The 24,445-nt window shown below is 37.6% G+C and overlaps 1 pseudogene; it reads left to right on the top strand.

Annotated features, from left to right (window-relative positions):
• Positions 1–448: 448 nt before the first annotated feature.
• Positions 449–24,445, top strand: part of LOC103236699 (uncharacterized) — a 33,797-nt pseudogene continuing 9,800 nt past the window's right edge.

Here is a 24,445-nt window from a genome sequence, read left to right on the forward strand (position 1 = left end):
TAATTGCTCTAAGGCATTTTTTCAGATAATAAAATACCTGACAGTCACTACCCAACTTTTATCAAAAGTCAAGATGTAAGAAATAATATTCATAGAGGACTGATTAAAGGAGATAAAGTCTACCCAGCCCAATAAACAGTTTAGATTTTTATCCCTGGATCAATCCAGGCATGCAGTGTGGCTGAAGTATAAGTTATGGTAAGGGAGAGGCTGGAGAAGGTTGTAGAGAGGCAGACAGGCTTGGGATTATATTTAAAAGGCCTTATAGCCCATTTATTCAGTCACCATAAAACACTGTGTCATCAAAGGATTTGAGATAGGTAGGACACTGTTACATAAGACCAGGTAAAAGGTGATTAACATCTGAGCAGAAACAGTTATAATTTGAACTTAAATTCAAGAGGATTGAAAATTGGTTGAATGTAGGAGAGAAAGGAAAACAGTCAAGATGACTCCCATAGCATGGGCCATGAATGGAGAATACAGGAGAAACAGGTTGGGGCAAGAAGTTAGTAAGCTCAGTGTCAGAAATGCTGAGTTTGATAGCCCATGGAGCATCCCCAGAAATGACTTACTGAGTTATTATGAATCTGAAGCTTGGAGGATATGGGCTAGTGATACAGGTTTGAGAATCATCAGCAAATAAAAGACAATTAAAACGATAACGGCTACCTATGTACTACGTCTCCTAGGCCAAGTCACCTCTCTATGCCTCCATTTTCTGATTTGTAAAGTGAAGATTATCATACCTAATTGAGGGTTACTTAAGAAAATTACTATACTTTTGCTTAGTATGCTCTTGATATATGTCAGTTGTTTAAAAGACTAAATTAATTGCCAAGATTGCCTTGGAAGACAACATAGAACAATGGCTATTACACTTTTGGAGAGATATGAATGCTTTCGAGAATAGCTATAAACTATGGACTTTCTTATTAGAAAATTACACATAATCAAACACCCAAATTTTTGCACAGAATTTCAGGAGGTCTGTGGATCACTAAAGAACCTGGGTTTAAATTTTTTTGATGTATAGGGAGAAGAGGGAAAATCTGAGAATCAAATAGAAAAAAAAAAAAATTAAGAAATGAGCAGAGTAGGAGAAGACCAAGAAGAGATTATCAGAAAGCCACAAACATCAAACAGTTTCAAGAAGATGTTGTGACCAATTTTCCCAAATCTGGCAAGTAGGGTCAATAAGATGAGTTAAAATGATCATTGGCAACGTTCACAAATTGTTTCAGTCTAGTGATGGGAGAGAAAATTAGAGATGAGTCAGTTAAGGAGCGAAAAGGGAGTGGAAAAGTAGTGGCAACTCATGGACAAAAAGGAAGAAAAAAGATGGAATGAAAGACAAAGGAGAATTTGTAGTTAAAAAAAGGCTGATTTTCTGTTTGCTGTATTTGTTTTGGTTTTTGGTCATGAGATTTTATTTTTTGCTGTTTTGGGGTATTTTGTTTGTTCATTTTTTAAGGATGAGAGAGCTTTGGGGTGTATGGACTCAGGATTGGCGCCAACAGAAGGGCTAAGGCGGAAGATGAGAACAGAGAGGGAATGACTGATGAAGCAACATTCCAGGAATGGAGATGGGAAGGAAACAAATGGAATCAAGGGCTCCAGGAGAGGGCTTGGCTTTGTGCTAGAAGGACACATCATCCTCCAAATATGTGGAAAGGAGTTAAGAAAGTGTCTATATATTAGTAAGCGCTGGGCAGGGCTGACAATTGATGGATGACCACAACTTTCTCAAGTAAGAAACAAGGTGGTTTTTGGGAGGCTGAGGCAGGAGAATCGCTTGAACCTGGAAGGCAGAGGTTGCAGTTAGCCGAGATCGCACCACTGCACTCCAGCCTGGTGACAGAGCAAGACTCCATCCCCTCCTCCAAAAAACAAAAAAACAACAACAACCAAAAAAAAAAAAAAAAAAAAAGAGAGAGAGAGAGAAAAAAAAAAGAAAGAAAAAAGAAACCAAAAAAGAAACAAGGTGGTTTACTGAGAACATTGGCAGTTAAATGTTGAGGAAAAGGATGAAGATTTGGAATAGAAGCCAAAGAGGATGATAAAGAAAGCTGAGCAAAACAAGTAAACTTGTATTACTCTGGATTAAGCTCTTGGAACTCATTTCTCACAAGTTTTTAAAATCTTGATAACCACTGATGACAGAACACACCAAAGAAGTATTTTGGCCATTAGTCTTCCTGTTTCACTAGCAACTGTGTTTAGACAAAATCATTATAATTACATCTTAAGCATCTTGTAATATATTAGACTTACAAAACTGCAAACACTATACTAGATATTATTTATGTATATATTATATTTATGTGATATAGATCATATACATTATGGGATACTAACTGCCAAAATTTTACTTGATGTTTTGAAGTGCTTAATGTTCAATGCTTATTTTAGCCAGCTGCTATGTTTTCAGACAGTGGTTTTAGTCTTCTCTTCCTTGCAGAATCATAAGGAACCTCAGCTTATGAGAGCAGTTTCTTCAAGAATCTGCTTATTAGAGTAAATAGAATGAATTTCATTTCGTACAGTTACTACTACAACATTTGATGATACCAAAAGCAAAGTGAAACCCGAAGCATGCTGACATAATAAATTACAACATTTTCCATAAGTAGCATTCTTTATTTTCTGAACCCAAAGCTCTGTGTCCTTTTGTAATGAATCAGCATCTCAGGCAAATGTTCTTGTGAGGAGGCAAATTTTTCCCACTGGATTTAGCACTTAAAACAGAAGTTGTCCCTACCACCAGCGCACTTTCTAAATACAAAGAGCCCTGTTATAAGAGTTTCATCTGAGTTGTTTTTCTTTTTTCTTTTAGATTATGTGGGAAATGTGTTGTACGTTTGCACTTAGTATTTGTGTGAATGTTTTAAACCTTTTTCTCCATGTTGAAGCTGGTGTCGGTTATAGTTATATGAATAAGGAAGTGAAAGAGGTGAAAGGACAATAGTTTGAAGTATTTAAAGCCCTAAAACTTAAAAAAACAGGAATTAAATCTAAAGGCATTCAAGTTTTTTATGACTTATGAAAATTTAAAGAGTAGTACCGACCGGGGCGCAGTGGCTCACGCCTGTAATCCCAACACTTTGGGAGACGGAGGCGGCGGATCACCAGGTCAGGAGATGGAGACCATCCTGGCTAACACGGTGAAACCCTGTCTCTACTAAACATCCAAAAATAACCAGGCATGGCGGGCGCCTGTAGTCCCAGCTACTCAGGAGGTTGAGGGAGGCTGAGGCAGGAGAATGGCGTGAACCCGGGAGGCGGAGCTTGCAGTGAGCTGAGATCGCACCACTGCACTCCGGCCTGGTCGACAGAGAGAGATTGTCTCAAAAAAAAAAAAAAAAAAAAAAAAGAGCAGTACCAAAAATATGTAAGGTTTTCTTAGAAAATACAACGTGCTAATCTGAAAAGGAAAATAATGTATTTGCCACATTTAACAAACACTTATGAACCAAGATAAAACAAATAGCCCATGAATTTGGTGTTATCCCTTTAATGTACATGTCTATAGTGCCACCATGTGGTACTACCAGTGTTACAAATATTTCTAAATACAGTAATTCAGATATTCTGAAAGTTAAACACTAGATGGCAGTATATTTCCCTTTAAAATTGTTTATCCACGTTCAAAGGCAGTATCTATTTTTTATGATACAACTTTGTTCAAAAGTAAAAAAAAAACTACAGTTTTTAAAATAATATGCTTTGTAACAAAAACTGATTGCATTAAAAAGTATGCTTTTAATCATCATTTATTTCTGAAACAGAAGCAAAATATTAAAATAACTACTTGCTTCCTTTATTAGCATGCCCAACCTAGGCAAAAGAATCTCACCAATTTTTTCTTCTTCTACTAAAGTCCTGTGATTAGCACAGTAGGATTCAACTGTATTGGTTCTACATAATTACTAATTAACAAAATTTTACTAAGTAAAGACTTAGAGGCAGAAAAAACAATGAGAAATTTATGCAACTAGCCAGCTTAGGTTCATTTATGTACAGTCTTCAATGGCTAAAGAAGAAATATTGGCAGGGGAGGGCTATGACTTTCATTCTGTCTCCCTTTCATCCTGCTTCTGAGGCTAAGGGTTCTTTCTAATTTACCCTGACAATCAGAAAGAAATACTCTATGCCATCCTGAAATACAAATCCAAGATGCATTCTTCAGGAGGTTTTCCTAGTTGCAAACAGCAAGTGCTATATCATATATCAGCATCCAACACAGCCATGGCTTTTTGTATAGAAATTTGTCTTTTTCTTAATATAAACAAATTCCAGATCTTCCAAAACTGTCAAAGGATCACCAGACACACAAAAAACGTTAGCAGTAGCATGAAGCCCCACCTCTAGTTAACATATTAATTTCTCCTTTGGGCTCTTGCTTCTGACATCTGCCTCTACTAGGTAGGTTTGAGACAAGAAGTAAAGGAATGTCCGTTTACCTTTAATATCCTAGCCTATTTTTGGACACAGACCCTGCCTTTAACACCAGCAAGCAAAACTACAACAGAGTTAACATATTTAAATAAGACTTCAATAAATAAAAAGGAATAACTATAGATAGCTTGATAGAAACAGAATTACATTAACTCTATCAGAACTAGTTTCCTGATAGTTTTTATGATTAATATGTAAAAATATTTAACTATCCCCTTGATTTTTGAGTACTCACTGGGAGAAAGTTAAACCATGTCCTTTCCCTGGAATGATTCTAATTCCTCACAAGAAAAAACTTTATCTCGGAAACCTTGAGTCCTGATAGAATGATTCCCTTGAAGATAGCACTGAGGGGTGGAAGGTGGCAAGGAAATAGCCTTTTTGTGCTTTGGAACTAAAAATACGTAAAAGTGACTCTCACCAATAACCCTCTCCTCACACACACGCAGAAAATCGGAACTTTGGGAAGGTGCATGAGGCAAGTGGGCTAAATTGTTTGAAAAGGCACCTGTCATAATGGGTGGAGGGGTAAATGGCTGAGCCCAAGTACGAGAGTCCTCCAAGAGGAAGAGGGCGGACCAGGCTGCATGTTCCCACCAGCTCCCAAACAGATGGTGACCAAAACTTCACCCCCAAATCGAACAACACTCCTGAACAACCAAAGGGTCAAAGAAGAAATTTTTAAAAATAACTTGAGACAAACAAAAATGGCAACACAACATACCAAAACTTACCAGATGCAGCAAAAGCAGTTCTAGGAGAGAAGTTTATAGCAACAAATGCCAACATTAAGAAAAAGTTAAGTTCTCAGATAAACAATCTAACTTTACACCTCAAGGAACTAGGAAAAAAAAAAAAAAGAACAAACCAAACCCAAAGGTAGTAGAAGAAAGGAAATAATAAAGTTTAGAGCAGAAATAAATGAAATAGAGACTAGAAGAACAATAGAAAAGATCAACAAACTAAACGTTTGTTTTTTGAAAAGATAAACAAAATTGACAAACCTTTAGCTAGACTAACCAAGAGAAAAAAGAGAATACTCAAATAAAATTACAAGTGAAAAAATAATTAATTAATTAATTAATACCACAGAAAGGTGATAGGTAATAAGAGGCTACTATGAACAATTGCACACCAAACTGGATAACCTAGAAGAAATGGATAAATTCTTTTTAACATAAAACTTACCAAGACAGAATTAGGAAGAAATAGAAACTCTGAACAGACCAGTACCAAGTAAGAAAGTTGAAATACTGATTTAAAAAAATGTCCCACCAAAGAAAAGTCCATTACCTGATGGCTTCACTGGTAAATTCTACCAAGCATTTAAAGAAGAATTAATGCCAATTCTTCTCAAATTCTAAAAATTGAAGAGAAGGAAACACTTCCAAAATCACTTCATGAGACCAACATTACCCTGTACCGAAGCCAAAGACATTATTTTAAAAAATCACAGGCCAATATCCCTGATTAATGTAGATGCAAAAATCCTCAACAAAAATAATACTAGCAAACTGAATTCAACAACACATTAAAATGATCACATACCATGATCAAGTGGAATTTGTCCCTGGCATGCAAAGATGGCTCAACATATGTAAATCAATCAATGTAATCCACCACATTAACAGAATGAAGGATAAAAATCATATAATCATATAATCATATAATCATCTCAATAAATACAGAAAAAGTATCTGACAAAACACTACATCCTTTCATCATAAAAACTATCAACAAATTAGGCAGAGAAAGAAAGTACATCAACACAATAAGACCATAAATGTCAAATCTGTAAATAACATTATACTCAATGATGAAAGTTGAAAGCTTTTCTACAAAGATTAAGAATAGAGTAAGGGTGTCCACTATCACTACTTATATTTGACATAGTACTGGAAATCAGAGCTAGAGAAATGGGTTGAAAAAATAAATAAATAAAAAGCATCCAAATTACAAACATAGATGTAAAATTGTGTGTTTGCAAATGATATAATCTTATATAGAAAAAGCCCTACAGCTCCACCAAAAAAAAGTATTAAACTAATAAACAAATTCAGTAAAGTTTCAGAATACAAAGTCAATATACAAAAGTCAGTTGCATTTTTATACCTAACAATGAACTAACAAAAAAGAAGTTTAAAAAATACCCATTTACAAAATCAACAAAAAGAATAAAATACTTGGGAAGAAATGTATCCAAAGAGGTGAAAGATCTTTGAACTGAAAACTATAAATCACTGATGAAAGAAATTCAAGAAGAAACAAAAAAAAGAAAGATATCCCATGTGAATATCAATATTGTTAAAATGTCCACAGTACCAAAAGCAATCTACAGATTCAGTGCAATCCCTATCAAAATGTCAATGGCATTTTTACATAAATAGAAAAATCAATTCTAAAATTCATATGAAATCACAAAAAACCCTGAATAGCCACACAATCTTGAGCAAGAACAAAGCTGGAGGCGTCATATTTCCCGGTTTCAAAATGTATCATAAAGCTTCAGTAATCAAAACAGTATGGTACTAACATAAAAGCAGACATATAAACCAAGGAAACAAAATAAAGAGTACAGAAATAAATCCATGCATTTATGGTCAACTACAAAGGTGCCAAACACATGTTTGTGAAAGGATAGTCTCTTTAATAAATGATGTCAGGAAAACTGGATATCTACATGCAGAAAAATAAAATTGTACCCTTATCTCACACTATATACAAAAATAAACTCAAAATGGATTAAAGACTTGAAGCTATAAAACTACTAGAAGAAAACAGGTGAAAGCTTCTTGACATTGCTCTGGGCAATGATTTTTTTTTTTACTATATGACCTCAAAAGCATGGTCAACAAAGGCTGGGCATGGTGGCTTGTGCCTGTAATTCCAGCACTTTGGGAGACCGAGGTGGGTGGATCACCTGAGGTCAGGAGTTTGAGACCAGCCTGGCCAATGTGGTGAAACCCCGTCTCTACTAAAAATACAAAAATTAGCCAGGTGTGGTGGCAGGTGCCTATAATTCCAGCTACTCAGGAGGCTGAGGGAGGAGAATTGTTTGAACCTGAGAGGCAGAGGTTGCAGTGAGCCAAGACCATGCCATTGCACTCCAGCCTGGGGAACAAGGAGCAAAAACTCCATCTCAAAAAATAAAAATAAATAAATAAAAGCATGGGCAACAAAAGCATAAATAGACAAGTGGGGTTGGATTAAATTAAAAAGCTCTGCACAGCAAAAGAAACAACAAAGTGAAGAGACCATGTATGGAATGGGAGAAAATAAATGAAAATCATACATCTGATAAGGGCTTAACATCCAAAATATGTAAGAAACTCAAACAACTCAACAGTAAAAACAAGAAACCCCAATATGAAAATGGGCAAAGGACCTGAATAAACAGTTCTCAAAGAAGTATAAATGGCCAACAGGTATATGAAAAAATGCTCAGCATTACTAATCATCAAAGGAATATAAACCAAATCCATGAGATAACACCTCACAACTGCTAAAATGACTATTATAGGCTGGGCGTAGTGGCTCACACCTGTAATCCCAGCATTTGGGAGGCCGAGGCGGGTGGATCACAAGTTCGGGAGATCGAGACTGTCTTGGCCAACATGGCGAAACCCCATCTTTACTAAAAATACCAAAATTAGTTGGGCATGGTGGTGGGCACCTGTAATCCCAGCTACTTGGGAGGCTGAGGCAGGAGAATTGCTTGAACCCAGGAGGCAGAGGTTGCAGTGAGCTGAGGTCACGCTATTGCACTCCAGCCTGGGTGACAGAGCAAGACTCTGTCTCAAAAAAAAAAACCAAAAAACAAAACACACACACACACACACACACAAAAGCTATTATCGAAAAGTCTAAAGATAACAAATTTTGGTGGATTTAGAAAAAATGGGACTTTCGCACACCATTTATAGGAATGTAAAATGGTACAACTATTATGAAAAACAGTATAGAGTTTCCTCAAAAAACTAAAAATAGGACTACCATATGATCCAGTAATCCCACGTCTGGGTAAATATCCAATGGAAATGAAATAAGTATCTCAAGGAGATATCTGCACACATATGTTCATTGCAACATTATTCACAATAGCTAAGATATAGAATCAACCTAAGTGCCCATAAATGGATAAAGAAAATGTGGTATTATACACAATGGAATACTATTCAGCCCTTAAAAATGAGGGAAATTCTGCCTTTTGCAACAAGGATGAACCTGGCAAGCCTTATGCTAAGTGAAATAAGCTGGACACATAAAGACAAATGCTACATGATTATAAATACTCATACGTGGAATATAAACAAGTTGATTTCATGAAAGTAGAGAATAGAGAGGTGGTTGCCAGGGGCTGGGGGATGGGCAAAAGGGGAAGATGTTGGCCAAAGGGTACAAGGTTTCAGATATGTAAGATGAATAAATTCTGAAAATATAATGTACAGCATGGTGACTATACTTAATGTACTGTATACTTGAAATTCGCCAAAGGAGGAGATCTTAAGTGTTCTCACCACACACACACAGGCACACACCCATGCACACACACACACACACACAATGGTCACTATGTGAGGTGATGAATATGTTCATTATCTTGATTGTGGTAACCATTTCACAATATATAAGTGTATCAAAACATGATATTGTATACCCTAAGTCTATATGATTTTTATTTGTCAATTATAACTCAATAAGCTGGAAAGAAAAGACCCAAACGTAGGCCCCCTAGATATGGCAGAATACCATATATAGAATGCACCATGGGAGCCTGGGCCCTGGTCGTGGGCCTGGAAGCCTCAGCAGAAATCTCTGTGACTGGGTTTAGCACTAGAGAGGAAATCACAGAAAATACCTCCTCTCTTTGCCTGGGCTGCAGGACCATCCTGGGCAATAAAAACTGATAGCAACAATACAGACTGCATGGGAGCTTCTCCCCATTTTTCTGGGTGAGTGAGGCCTAGGTTTCTCATGCAATCCAAAGGGGACAGGGTGTCCCCTGACAATTTATTATATTAAAATTGAATTTCTGCTGGGGGTGGTGGCTCATGCCTGTAATCCCAGCACTCTGGGAGGTTGAAGCATGTGGATTGCTTGAGCTCAAGAGTCTGAGACCAGTCTGGGAAGCATGGTGAAACCTTGTCTCTACAAGAAATACAGGAAAATTAGCCAGGAGCGGTGACACACAACTGTGGTCCCAGCTACTCAGGAAGCTGAGGTGGGAAGATCGCTTGAGTCCAGGAGGTCGAGGCTGCAATAACCAGTCATTGTGCCACTGCACTCCAGCCTAGGTGACAGATCAAGACCCTGTCTTTAAAACATATATATATATATATATATGTAGAACTTCTTGTCCATACTAAGGAATGGAGGAATGAACCAGACAAATAGTAGGGAAATGTGACATTTAAAAATACTGAGTGTAAACTGAGCAATGTCATTCTTTACATAGATAATATAGCTCACACATCATGATGTGCACTCCTTGAAGCCTGGCTGAATCAAGGCTCTAGCATCCAAGTAAGTGACAGGCACTATCGTAGGACTCACCGGATATGATTTGGATATTTGTCCTCCCCAAATCTCATATTGAAACGTAATCACCAAGGCTGGAGGTGGTGCCTACTGGGAGGTGCTCAGGTCATGGGGGCAGATCCATCATGTCTTGGTGTCGTCCTTGTGATAATGAGTAAGTTCTTACAAGATCTAGTGATTTAAAAGTGTAGGGCACCTCCCTGCACCTTGCTGCCACTCTCACCATGTGATGTGCTTGCAAAGCTCCCTGAGGCCTCCAAGAAGCCAAGCCAAGATGCTGGTGCCATGCTTGTACAGCCTGCAGAACCATGAGCCAATTAACCCTCTTTTCTTTATAAATTACTCAGTCTGGGTATTTATAGCAACACAAAAATGGCCTAACACACCACCTCTCATAAGTACAAGCACAATGTCTCTGAATTTTTTAGATAAAGAGATTAAGACCCAGAAGAACAGGGGAATTTCTTCTTCCAACCAGTGTTAGTCCAGTTCCAAGAGGGGAATTTCTTCTTCCAACCAATGCCGGTCTAGTTCCTGGCTGAGAATCTCCTCTTCTCAGAGTGGCTGACCTCAGGGATTAGCACTCCCTTGACCAGAGATGATGTCTACCCATAGGAGTGTGGCCTCCCAGCCGCCATAAAATCTCACAATAAAACGGACTAACCACCTTTACTCACACAGAAGACAGACAAAAACAGTATACAAATGTGTATTTTGTTATATCCCCAAATCCCATCATTACAATTTGACATAGCATAATAATTATTAAATATTTTCCTTTTCAGAGGAACACTTCTTGTTGTAATCTTTAGTTCACCCTGCAGTAATGTTGGAGAACAGCTGTGGAAAGAGGAAATAATCCTTCTGTTCCCCACCCTACCACCTCTATCACTATTAAACACATTTTTGTTTTCAGGTTCACGAACTTCTGAATGTGTATTCCCCATACAGTTTTACAAAGTGACTCTTTTTTTCAGATCTTGAAATTAATACTTCTTGAATTTAGTATGCAAACATGTAAGTATTCTGGAAATGCAACAGATCCCAGATGACTAGCTAAACCTTAGAGACTGTATGACAAAGCACTTTGAGCTCCCAAGACATGTCAAGGCCTTCCCTGAGAGTGGCCTTCCCATGCCTGTAGAGTTGGGTTAACATTCCTTTGGGTAATTTGAATACTTCAACTTCCTCAGGCTGCAGGTCCTAAAGCCTTTTGAATACATGGAGAATGGTTTACTACTTCTTTGAGTTCTGGCTTATTAATTATAGCAATTATTTTGTTCACCTATACAGGATGTCAGAATGTCATTTATCTGCTTAATCAGCACATCAGAAAATAAAAAGCCATTGCCTGTGTAAGAAATACTGACCTGATGAAATATCTTGGAGGCATTCCTCAGTACTAATTAAAATAATAGACATTGTCACATGGTGCAATTATTTTCCAGAAAACAGCTGACGTGTACACACTAAGCTTGGCAAAATTCCTGGCCAATTTCGCAAGAATGTTTATTCCAAACTGAGATCATCTTTTTTAAAAAAGAAAAAAGACACAGACAAAGGGGGTAAGGAGGGAGGCGGAGATGAAAGTGCAGAGGAAGCAAAGGAAGGGTAGGAGAGAGAAAGGAAGGAAGGGTCAAAGGGAGGGAGGAAGAAAAAAATAAGGAAGGGTTCTTAATAAATCAAGAGAAGACGTTAGATTTTAAAGTTGTCTCTTCTCTATCTGATCAGATACCTACCTAATCCTGCAATGAAATTTTGTTAATTACAGAGGAAGTAAAATATTTCATTTTTACCAGAGATTCATTAATTTAAAATGTTCTAACCTCAAATTCACATTACAGAATAATAGCATTAGGGCTTTTTCAGATTTTAATAATTTCCCTAATTAACATAAATGATTTTAAAGGAAATTAATCAAGAAAGACTTTATTTCAGAAAGGTTCATGGAAGAGGAAAATATAGAGTGAACATTTAAGGATAAAGACAAACATTATAGAAATGCAGAGTCATGACTGATGCATTCCAATCTTGTGTATGTCTGGAATACATCTGCAAATCGTCTGCTCAGCCTTCAGAATAGTCTGTACACACACAGATACAGCCACACACACACCCAGAGAAACCCAGGCATTGTCAAGCCTAGAGGAAGCCAATGTTGACATGTCAGTCCCTTATCTGGTAAGAAAGAAGCATGAACTGCTCTATCACACTTAATTTGCTTCTGATTTCTGGATCCTACTAAAAAGCAAGGAGGATGAAATTTTTTTTTTTCTTTTCTATTGATTCAGAATCTGGAATTTTGACTACAAAAAAAATTTTTTTTGAAATCTTGCCATTAATCTAAGGCAAGGGGTTACTTAGGGATTGAAATGTATTAGCTGCTAATGTTTGGCTTAGTGAGAATATCAGGATTTGGGGTTCTGAAGGGAAATAGAGTTTGTAGTTTGCTTAAAATTTACTGTAGACCTCCAAATATTAAGATTTTAACATTTGTATTATTAATGATAATATTATTCCTTTTAAATCTGCATTCTGTTTTTCTAAATGTTGGGTTCTAGAGAAATATATTTGAATATCACTTGCAACTTCCATGAGTTTCTTACCAATAGTAAAGTTATGTGGTAAGAATCCCAGATAATGGCTTCACAATTCAATTTGGAAGATCATGTATAATTTAAATATATTATGTTAAGTTTGCTTTAAGTGCTCATTCAGCAAACTATGTGCAAAAAAATGCAGATAGAATGATGGATAGTTAGATTAAATTATCGACTTCCTGAACTTTCCACTTTATAGATTCTCATTCTGAAAGGATTTCAATTAAGGGGAAGAAGTAGTGTAGTCTTAAAACAAAAGTATGAAGTAGGTTATGAATAAGCTTTTATTTTGTGAGTTTCTAATCAATAAGCTCATAATTGTTCATGGTAACTCTTTTAGGCTAAACAAGATTATCAACATCATGACATTTTCTCCTTGCTAGGTCTTCATTTTATATAGAGATTCTTCCCTTAGGAATAAAAAAAGTGAGAAAAAATTTCCTTAGGTTAGTTACAGTAAATGAGTGAATTATAACTGTACCTTCATTAACATTTTAGTTGTATTATAGTCAACAAGGAAAAAATGGTCAAAGGATATTTATTATGTTTACAATGTTAATTCTTTCACATAACCAGCCTCTTTTTTTCCCCTGAGTAAATGCATTTTATCACATTTTCTTGCAAATTCGTATCTTCTTTTCTTCCCTTCACAAAAAAATTTAATCCACTTACATTCTTTAAGAAATCATTGATGAGACTAGAAATGATCAGGATTACAGATGTCAAATTAATGTAACATATTCCTTCAATCCAACATGCATTGAGCTTCTACTACACGCCAGGTGCTTTGTTAGATGCTGGAGATGCAAGTTAAATAAGATGCATAGGGCCTTAACTCAAGGAGGTGGCAATCTATTGGAGAAGACACTGACAACCAGAATACAATGTGAGCTTTTTATTGTGGAAGTATACCAGTTGGAACACTTTGGTTGCAAATGACAGAAAACATGATTCAAACTGGCTTAGACAAGAAAGAAATGAACTGGTTCACATGACAAAATTGGAGAAGGGGAAATGGTACATACAGCATATCTCAATCCAGAGATTCAAGTGATGTCACTGGGATTGGTTTGTGCACCTCTCTTAGCTCTACCTTCATCTGCATTGGATTTGTTCTCAAGCTCCAGTGAAGACTGGCAACTCCCAGCTCATTTCTTACCATGTATTATTTGAGGAGATTACTCTTTTAGTAACTCACATTGACAGAGGGGTCAGATTTGTAGAAGTTAATAATGCATCTTTATTTTGTCTTTCCTTTCCTCTTGGTTCTACACTTCTGCTTTCCAGAATCATATTTCTAAGTAAATTTCCTGTACATAAGTCTTTGTCTCAGGCTCTGCTTTGGAGAGACCCAACCTATGACTGGGATGTTATTCCAGCACACATTAACCCCTAAATTTGCCCCTGATCTATTATCGCAGACTCCTAACAACCATGTTTCTACGATGTAGTCATGGTTCCCTGGTCATACCTGATAAAACTAGGGAAAGAAGCCTAATAGACAAGGTGGGCCGCTCAGAAATTTCCCCAGGGGTTGGGAAATGGATTGAGGAAAAGTTGTTCTCACTGTGGTGGACGAAGCTTAATGACTCGCTTTGCAACTTTGTTGGAGCACACTTAGAGAGCTGATGATCAGAACTGATCCATAAGCAGTTGTAAAACCATTGGGAGTTGAAAATAGACCATGGTGAAAGTACCTACATTAGAAAAATCAGCAGCTGTTACAAATCCAGTCTTTTTCCACACAGACAGCCAATTTGCTAGCACACCACTGCCTTCTTCCCTTTGTAGTATTCTAACACCTGAGAAAGGATGAGTGCCTTTGTTCTGTTTACAGAGCAAAGTACAAACCAAGCAATATGGGTCAGGCAAAATCAAATAATCCCCAAACTAAGAGCTTTGTTAACTCCTGTTGGGGCACACAACTTTGGGCTGAGGTCTCTCCTGAAATGAAGACCTCGCCTGAAATGAATTATTCTTATAAAATAATTTTCTCTGGGCCCACAGCGCAGGTTCCAATTGATCTAGTAACCTATTATTGGGCTTAGAAACTAAACTGAGCTTGCCAGAGACCATCTTTGGTCTGGTCTGGTTACTACCAGGAGACAAAGGACAAGTGGCAACACAGGTCCATGAATTAACAAAAGACAAGAGAGACATGGGACTGTGCCACCCACAATCTGAAGCCATGACCTCATCATTAATTAGCAAACCTCAGTGTATTGCTTGATGTCACCAGTAACATAAACCAGTCCTCCTCCTATGAGGAGGAACATGTCACAGGAATAGGAAGAAGAATGGAATTGTTTCATCTGTTGGGGTTCAGAAACCAAAACATGGCACTGTGATGTGCTGAACCGAAGAAGCATCCTTAAGGTTTCTTTGACCTTCCCCCTACCTCCTTTCGCTCAACCCTGTCGCTCTCAAGATGAGAAAGCACAAGATGAAGTTGTTCTCCGAAGATCCCTTTTCTGCCTGAAGTCTAGACCTGGCAATAAAGGAAACAATGACCTCTGTTTTCTTCCTTGAGTTTTTATTAACTGAACTAATATCACAGGAAGAAAAGCTGAAGTCTGTCAACAAACCTGGACAGACTTTTGTCACAAACCATCATAGGTTCTTCAAGCCCAATGGATTTTGTCCCAGGCCATTATATGCTCTCCAAGCCCATTGAATTCCCCTGAAAATCAGTTACCACGCTCCGAAAATCATCCACATTTTCCATTTCCCTTCCCCAGTTACCGACTGGGATACTGGGTAATCACTCTGTGGTTTTTCTCCTGTGCACACAAATAAATTTGGATGCCATTTCTCCTATTAATCTGCCTTTTGTCAGTCAATTGTTCAGCAAACCTTCAGAGGGCAAAGGAAGAGTTTTACCTTGGCTCCTACAACTTCAATACTGCTCCCTTCTGGAGACAAAAGGAAAAAAGTCTACTCCTCAATAAAAATGTGCAGCTGCTATGTTATCTCCCATGAGATCTGAGGAGCAGAGGAAGCCACTGCTGAAGAGAAGAATAAAGCAAGACATGAGATGGAGAGCACTGCTGCTTTAGGTTCCTGGTAGCTTTCAGTTCCTTCGGAGGCCCAGCACGTGAAGCACTTAGTACAGTATGGAGAATGGCATTCTATGAATGTTGATGACTATTAATGCCAGCATACTATTTCAAATATTGTAATTTTTAATTCATTTAGTCAATCTCCTCCTAGTAAATATTTAGACTGCACTTCTGGTTCTCTCTCCAATATATGTATATATATTTTAGAGAGAGAGAATTATCTAATCATACGTGTGTGTGTATGTGTATGTGTGTAATTATTCTGGCACTCATTAAGACAGTAAGGAAGACTTTATTCAAGACTGTTTATAACCAAGGAACAGAGTCAGGGGATCAGTGGATGGAAAATTACTAAGAGGAGACATCAAGGTAGGAGGATTCTTGCTAAACTGACCTAACAGGATTCTTGCTAAAGGTGGGCCAAGGACTTATAAATCAAAGGTAGGGGATGAACTTGGTTATATATCAAGGGTGACCCAATATCAGTGGGATAGGGGAAGGGCACAGATTTTCACTAAACTGGGCTATGCAAGAACAGGACAGGCACACAGAAAGCCAAGGTCAGAGCTAGTTGAGAAGAGGACTCAAAAGCATAACTAAAGTTTGGTCAAGGAGGGAGTCTTCGTTGAGAGAGAAAAAAAATTGTTTGATTAAAACAAACGTCTAGTAATACAATTCAGTGAACATGTATGAAGCATTTTTATAATTTTTGTTACACAGTATCAATGGATTTTTGAAAGAATTGAGCCTATTTACAATACAAATACATGACAGTATGAGTTTCTCCAATTTTTCACAGCTTTTTTAGACCAATTCATAACATATGTAAGTATGCAGAATTCTTCAGTCATTCAGAAAAGAAAAGGTCTAAGCACAATCATCCAATTTTTTTGTTTTGCCAACAAAATTGGATGTTTTCCTCATTAAACTTACAGTGCTTTTGAAGTTATTTTGGAGTTGCAGCCTTTGTAACAGAGGTCAGGCATTTTTGTTCTCTCTGTTGTCTGAAGCACACACTGGAATTTATTTTATATGAACTGGTTTCTACTTTCTAACCAATTGTTCCAGTAAAATCTAGACCACTGCTACTTGCAAGAGAATCAATTTCCTGACATTAGTAGTCTACATGTTTCTTTGTTTGTTTTCTAACTGACCCAATCAGGAGCAAGGTAACTCCTCAGTCACAGTTTATTTTTTGCCCAGCCTTCGAACCATTTACTAGGTATTTACCTAGTCATTTTCTTGATTCAGCTTCCTTCCCATGTGCCTTATATATAATCACTTGAAGTAGCAGAGCAGACACAGGTTTAATAAGAGAGCTCTCACCATCTTTGCCAGATGCAGCGTTTTCCAGTTTTCTCTTAGAAAATGCAAATGATTGGAAACAGTTATAACAACGCAGTTTACCCCACACAGATAACTTGAACATATCACTAGAGGATTCCATAGTGAAGTGCCCACATGGTATGGAGAACGATATTTCCCTGTTCTTTTACTGAAATACCTCTGCATTATTTTCCTAAAACGGAGAATTACTAACTTGGACAAAGGGCAGGCAGTTCATGCCATCTGTGCGTTCACAATAGCTAATGGTAACAGCCAACCTTTATTGAGCCCTGACTATATGCTTGTCTCTGTTTTAAGCATTTTCATGTGCTTAAAATGTAATTAAATTTCATTTAAAATTAATTCAATTAATTCTCTCTAAACCTATGAAGTGAGGATCATCAGTATCCCATTGTACAGATAAAGAAACTGAGGAACCAAGAAGTTAAAAACTTTGCTCAAGGTCACATAACAAGTAAGGGGCAGAGCTAAGATTCAAACTCAGACCCTTTGATTCCAGACACCAAGTTCTTAGATGTCTATCTCAAGGACAAGAACCAAACAACAGGCTGGGCATGGTGGCTCAGACCTGTAATTCCAACTCTTTGGGAGGCCAAGGTGGGAGGAGACCTTGAGCTCAGAAGTTCAAGACCAGCCTGGGCAATATAGTGAGACCCTTGTCTCTATAAAAACCATAATTTTTTTTAAAAAAATTAAGAAACAAACAATAAAGGCAAATTTTCTGCAATGACACATTAGGGATGTTTCCGTTTACTTATCTAAAACCTTAAAAACACATTCATAAATTCATTCCAGCTTCTCTAGGAATTTCCATTAGCTCACAATTCAACCTCTAAAACTTAGTATTTACCCTAAACTCTAAAAACTTAAATATTTTAAGCTTCATTGGTTCTTTGGGATTATTTTAAACGCCAACAATATACTTTGTCATTCTTAGATGTCAGGCAAGTACAAATTTATTGTCAGTCCTTGTATTCGTAAATTGAAACTCACTCATTTGCTAATATGCCTTTACACAGCAGCTCTGCCGTCCCTTTTACATGTAATTGTTAGACTTTCCCTAACATCTTTACACATTTTTTATAAGACGTGTTGACCGGAACCACAAAGGATATTACTGGCTTATATGTAAAAGTTTCTTGCTGAAGTATAGGGAAGTTTTATTTTGTTTTTACTATTCTCCTCATGATAAATGTTCTTGACCTTTTTGGCAATGGAGACAGACATTGGCTCTCCTTGGAAATCTATGTCTCTGGGATCATAATAAAATGTCTAGAACTGTGATATCACGGAAAGAACTCTAGCCTGTACATGGGTATCCCAGGCCCAGTTCCCTGCTTTGCCAACTTTCAAAAGTGTGATTATAGAGAATCTCTCTAAATCTTGACTTCCTTACCCACAAAAGGGAGCACTGATGAACCACTTTATATGGGTGGGTTAAGGACATGGATACTGAAGCCAAACCACCTGGTTCAAAATCTAGCTTAATTGTCTATGGGTGTTAACTTGGGCAACTTCACCTTTTTGTTCCTGTTTCCTCATCTGCAAATGAAAATTATAACACTAATACCTACTTACAAGCATCAAATGGTTGTTAAAACCATCAGATGAGTTAATAAATGTAAAGCACTGAGAATCTAGAACATTGTCTGGAACAGTAAGTGTTAATTATTGTTACATTACAAGGATAACATGAGAATGAATTAACATGTAGCGCCTGAACTATTAGTACACACCCAAACACTATTTCATTTATGCAGTCATTAACAGGGACCACTTATTACATGCAAGGCAGTATGCTAGACACAGGCATATAGACCAACAAGTCACTTGTCCTCACTAGTTATATTTTCATAAGAAAAGAAAATAATAAACCAGTAAATAAATATACTACAAAATAATAACCACAAGATAATAAATATCCCAAAGCTCAAAACTATTCCTGTTTAAAAAAAAAAAAAAAAAAAAAAAGAATGGAGTTCTGAGAGTACTCACGAAGTCACAGAACCTGAATCTGTCTCAGTCCAAAGTCCCAGGCTTTTTCCACGACTTTTTACAACCTTCTAGCAAACAATTTCTACAGAGTGAAAAGTACCAAGATGGAAGCCTGCACATGTGGTGGCACTTTATTTTTTCCAAATGCATTTTCTTTCTCTTGCCATTAGCCTCAAGGCCCATATACGGACCTCTCCTCAGGCAAAGAACGGCCTGATACCAGGCATAGCTGCAGCTCCCCTGCAGCTGGTACACACGCTGCACAAGCCCAGTGCTTTGGATGCAGGAGCTGACTTTGAAGATACCTACTTTAGGTAAGCATCTCATTATGATGAGTAGAATAATTAACAACCACCGGAAGTGCTTTTCTGTACTAAAAATCTTAATAACTTTAGGCGAGTTAAAAATAGACAAAACGTTCTTTCTAATAAAAAATACGCTGTTGAGTTAATAATAATTAAGTGAAAAGCAGATAAAAATAAAATTAACAAGTGATCCAACCCCTTCATAAATTTGCACACGGGTGATCTCAGTAAAACGTTTGTTTTTGTTTTATTTTGTTTTGATTTTTGTTTTAAGACCTAACTGACTTGTGATAATTGCTTTCTCTTTCAGGAGCAGTTACAAACTGTGGCAGGAAGTCTTCCCTTTAGTGCTGAGTCTGCACTGCAACAAACACACTTTTAAAGAAGTAAACTGTATAAGCAGTAATGTCTTCATAGCCAATCACTGGTTCAATCATTTAAAACGTTTTTTAATCGAGGAGCCCTAGAATGGAGTTACCCTTATAAAAAGCCCCCTGATTACAGGCGTGAGCCACCACGCCGTTTGGGAGGCCGAGGCGGCTGGATCACCTGAGGTCAGGCGTTCAAGTCCAGTCTGGCCAACATGATGAAACCCTATCTCTACTAAAAACACAAAAAATTAGCCAGATGTGGTGGCAGGCGCCTGTAATCCCAGCTACTCAGGAGGCTGAGGCAGGAGAGTTGCTTGAACCTGTGAGGTGGAGGTTGTAGTGAGCTGAGACCACACCATTGCACTCCAGCCTGGGCAACAAGACCAAAAACTCCATTTCCAAAAAATAAAAATAAAAATAAAAATAAAAAACCCCCTGATTCACAGCTCAGGAGTAGGAATTCACACAGTTGCTAAGCCTAAGCAATCTTAGAAAAGAAAGAAGGAAACAAAGATGTGAACAATTTATTTTGCATTGACTCAGTCAGAAAGTAGTGAGAAGTCTGGTCACAGAATAATTTTATTTAGGAAAACAGAAATCTATGGGACAATAAATTCTATAGCTACATGGAAAACAGAAATAATAATTGCAGCTTAGGTCTTTTAAAGCCATGCTTCTGAGACTCTAACGTGCATATGAATCACCTGGGGATCTTATTAAAATGCAGATTCTGATTCAGTAGGTATGGGGTAGAGCCTGAGATTCAGTAAATCTCACAAGCACCTTGGTGATGCCAATGCTGCTGACCCCTGAACCACATTTTGACCAGCAACATATAAAGAGAACACATTTGCTTATTGTAAAGGTTGTATCCACTGTTAAGTTTAAATACCATTTTGTAAATTAATGTGAAGAATCGGGCATCTTTACAAATAAAAGAGCTAGGAATTAATTGTTCATTCAATCAACATCACTGAGCTTACTACATGCTAGGCCTTATGGCAGGTACTAGACATTCAACAATAACTAAAGCAAAAAGTACACTTGGGAGGCTGAGGTGGGCAGATCGCTTGAGCTAAGGAGTTTGAGTCTAGCCTGGGCAACATGGTAAAACCCCGTATCTACCAAAAAATATAAAAATTAGCCAGGCATGGTGCCATGCACCTGTGGTCCCAGCTACTCAAGAGGCTGAGGTGGGAGGATCACTGGAACCCAGAAGGCGGAGGTTGCAGTGAGCTGAGACTGCACCACTGCACTCCAGCCTGGGTGACAGAGTGAGACTCTGTCTCAAAACAAAACAAAACAAAAACAAAAACAAAACTACCCTTGATCAATCTACTTTTGACTGTTCTTTCAAGCGAGCAATAAGCACATGGATTACAAGAATTTTTGTCATTCACAATTCAAAATGTATCAATCATGCTTCTCGTGTTAAGTTTTTCTTGATGTAACATTTTTAAGAATGCCTCAATTCAGATTGTTTACACTTTTTTTTTTTTTAAGATGAAATCTCACTATATTGCCCAGGCTGGAGTGCAGTAGTGCAATCTCGGCTTACTGCAACCTCCACTGCCCAGGTTCAAGCAATTCTCCTGCTTCAGCCTCCCAAGTAGCTGGGATTACAGGTGCCTGCCACCACGCCCAGCTAATTTGTGTATTTTTAGTAGAGACAGGGTTTCACCATCTTGGCCAGGCTGGTCTTGAACTCCTGACCTTGTGATCCACCCGTCTTGGCCTCCCAAAGTGCTGGGATTACAGGTATGAGCCACCGCGCCTGGCCTGTTTACACTTTAAAGATAATTAGCCATTTAATCCAGTGAATTAGCATTGCTCTATTTTATACGAAGTAGTAATACAATTTTAAAAGTTTTCATATGCATGGCATAGTTTACCAGCAGCTAGCTACCTTATTGCAAATGTTACTGGGTCATTTCAATTAAAATTAAAGCAAGTATGTAGTAATGTGGCAAGAAATATTTCATTTAATTTTGACTTAGTATGGCCAAGTGCTCCAGGTGAATGTCATAGCTTCTGCCTCAAATTTGTATGTGTAGTATAAATAGTAGGAAAACTTATATCCATCAAAGAGTTCATCTGTTTTTTATTCCCTCATGAGCATCAACTACTGCCCTGCTGCATAGTAAATGGCAAAACAGAATCACCAGAAAGTTTCAAAATTCTATCAGGTTAGACATACTAAGAGAACAGATGACCTACTCAAGATTATTTTGCTTTCCCAAAAGTGGATAACTCTAAGCAAGAAGGGAGAATAAGTACATGAAGGGCCATATTCGAGTAGTATATTTGCAAAGAGCATCTGAACCAAGTCTTTTCTTAACAGATTTTACCTTTTTAAAAGATGCCAGGAGGTGGCAGCATATGTTACAGCTGCGTGAGTTTACTCATTTAGCACAGGTTCTCAGAAAGTCAGGTGTATCAGATTTGGAGGAGAAGGGTTGGTGACAAGCATAGGGTGTCAGGAGTCTGTTTAGATGAAGAAGGCATTGGGACAATATTATAACACAATTTTATACTTGAAAGCAAAATAAATCTGGCATCATTGGTGTTCTATTAAATCTTAAAATCTTGGGTAGCCATATACAAAAATTAACTCAAAGTGGATTAAAGACTTAAATATAAAACCTAAAACTATAGAAACCCTGGAAGATAACCTAGGAAATACTATTCTGGATATAGGATCTGGCAAAGATTTCATGATGAAGACGCCAAAGCAATTGCAACAAAAACACAAATTGACAAATGGGACCTAATTAAAATAAAGTGATTCTAAACAGCAAAAGAAACTATCAACAGAATAAACAGACAACCTACAGAATGGGAGAAAATATTTGCAAACTATGCATCTGACAAAGGTCTAATATCCAGAATCTATAAGGAATTTAAGCACAAAAAAACAAAGAATCCCATTTTAAAAAGTGGGCAAAGGACATGAACAGACACTTCAAAAGATATACTTGTCAAAACAAGCGTATGAAAAAATGCTCAACATCACTTATTACACAAATGCAAATCAAAACCACAACGAGATACCATTGCACGCCAGTCAGAATGGCTATTGATAAAAAGTCAAAAAATAACAGATGCTAGTGAGGTTGTAGGGAAAAGGGGATGTTTATACACTCTTGGTGGGAACGTAATTAGTTTGGACATTGTGGAAAGCAGTTTGACGATTTCCTTTTTTTTTTTGAGACGGAACCTCACTCTATGGCCCAGCTGGAGTGCAGTGGCGCGGTCTCACTGCAACTTCCGCCTCCCGGGTTCACGCCATTCTCCTGCCTCAACCTCCCAAGTAGCTGGGACTATAGGCGCCCGCCACCATGCTGGTTAATTTTTTGCATTTTTAGTAGAGACGGGGTTTCACCGTGTTAGCCAAGATGGTCTCGATCTCCTGACCTCGTGATCCACCCACCTCGGTCTCCCAAAGTGCTGGGATTAAAGGCGTGAGTCACCGCGCCCGGCGATACGATTTCTCAAATAACTTAAAACAGAATTGCCATTCGACCCAGCAATCCCATTACTGAGTGCACACCCAAAGGAATACGTTAAATAAATTGTTCTACCATAAAGACACATGCACGCATATGTTAATTCATAGCACTATTCATAAGGGCAAAGACATGGAATCAACCTAAGTGCCCATCAGTGGTGGACTGGATAAAGAAAATGTGCTACATGTACACCAGGGAGTACTACAGAGCCATAAAAAAGAATGTGATCATGTCCTTTGCAGCAACTTAGATGGAGCTGGAAGCCAGTATCCTAAGCAAACTAACACAGGAACAGAAAACCAAATACCACATGTTCTCACTTATAAGTGGGAATTAAGTGTTGATTAAATATACACACAAAGAAAGGAACAATAGACACCGGGGCCTACTTGAGGGTGGAGGATGGGAGGAGGATAAGGATCAAGTACTATGTTTATTACCTGGGTGATGAAATAATCTGTACACCAAACTCTTGTGACACATATTTACCTGTATAAGAAACCTGCACATGTGCCCCTGAACCTAAAATAAAAGTTTAAAAAAAAAAAAATCTTCAGTAATGGGAATATACAGAAGTTATCTGTATCTTCAAAGAACAGAGAGAGGAAGACAAAGGAGAGCCTGGATTTTAATTGAGATACATATGACTAAAGTGCAGTTCTAGAACTGTCTCCATAAACAATTTCCTTCACACATTATTTTTGCTAAGGGTTTGGTATGGTGCCAACTACAGAGTATGAAAACTCAATAAATATTTATTTCCTTTTTTTAACCCATTCCCACTACTGAGAAAGATTTGCTCTAGGGCAGCTGTTATTTCATTAACCAACAGCAGTGCAATTTTTGCTTCTCATACTTTTGTCATAGGAAAATCATTACAAATATAACAGTCATAAATGTCTGGGAAATCATAGCAGATGAACCTGGCAGACAGATAATCAGGAATGAAGTAGCCCTTTCTGAGTAAGAGTTCAGACTAAGAATAAGAATCTCAATGAATGTGATTATTCTAGTTGCCACAGCCCTGCTCAGTGTTCAGTTTTAAAGGCTTCCCGCCTTATCATCAGTCTGTCTCTTTACCTATATTCCTACTTAGAAAGATGTTCAACATATGCATCACTATTTTAAAATTATGAATTAAGACACACTAAAGAAACTCTTTTTTAGTTTTTTTTAAAAAGTTGATCTGCATTTATCCTGTTGAAATACACTCTTAAGACTTGAGAATATATGCATTAAAAGCCCTACTATTCTTCTTTTTCT

The sequence above is a fragment of the Chlorocebus sabaeus genome, chromosome 7, assembly GCF_047675955.1.
Source record: "Chlorocebus sabaeus isolate Y175 chromosome 7, mChlSab1.0.hap1, whole genome shotgun sequence".
Lineage (NCBI taxonomy): Eukaryota > Metazoa > Chordata > Mammalia > Primates > Cercopithecidae > Chlorocebus > Chlorocebus sabaeus.